Below are 674 nucleotides of genomic sequence, written 5' to 3' on the forward strand. Positions count from 1 at the left end.
TGATCAAAGAGACAGGAATTGGGGAGGAAAGAGGATTGGGGAATGAGGGGATGGGGGGGATAGGAAAATAAAGGGGAGGGAACATAAGAGGATAGAGGGGTAACAAGGGGGGGGGGGGAAGTAAAGCTAGGAAAATGAGGAAACGAAGGTAAACGAAGGTAGATAGTGAGTAAGGGTCTAGGAGCACAACAGAGGGAATGGTGGTGATGAATAAGGGAACAGGGGCGGGGAGAGGATAAGTGAGGGGATACAGAGCGGAGGACAGAGGACCTGGGAAGAAATAGGAAATGAGAGACAGAGAGAGAGAGAGAGAAATGAGCAAGTAAATAGGAGGGAAAAGGAGGAGGAGGGGAGCAGAGAAGCGAAAGGAGGGGAAAGGCATGAGATGACGAGGGGAAAAGGAGGTATCTATTTAGAGCTCGTGTGTGTCAGCGAGGGGAAACACTGCTTCGGAATGCGGCGATTTCGAGGGGAGATTTAGCTGGAGGAGGGGGTATAGGGGTATAGGCAGGGGGGGAGGGATTTCGTTTGGGGGGGAGGGGGAATGTGGGCAGCGCGTTGGTGTCGTGAATTGGAGGGGAATCGTTATCTGCTATTAACATCGCTATTAGTAATATTGCTATTGTGGTAAAATATGCATTTAGATGAGTGCTTGCGGATGAATATGTTTGCGT

The 674-nt window shown here is 50.0% G+C and overlaps 1 protein-coding gene across 1 annotated transcript in view; it reads left to right on the plus strand.

The window, feature by feature from the left end:
- The window catches only part of LOC119594360 (protein O-linked-mannose beta-1,2-N-acetylglucosaminyltransferase 1-like), a gene marked incomplete in the record, with an annotated part of 135567 nt that overhangs the window by 479 nt on the left and 134414 nt on the right, over positions 1-674 (plus strand).

This window comes from Penaeus monodon, chromosome 33 (assembly GCF_015228065.2).
Source record: "Penaeus monodon isolate SGIC_2016 chromosome 33, NSTDA_Pmon_1, whole genome shotgun sequence".
Lineage (NCBI taxonomy): Eukaryota > Metazoa > Arthropoda > Malacostraca > Decapoda > Penaeidae > Penaeus > Penaeus monodon.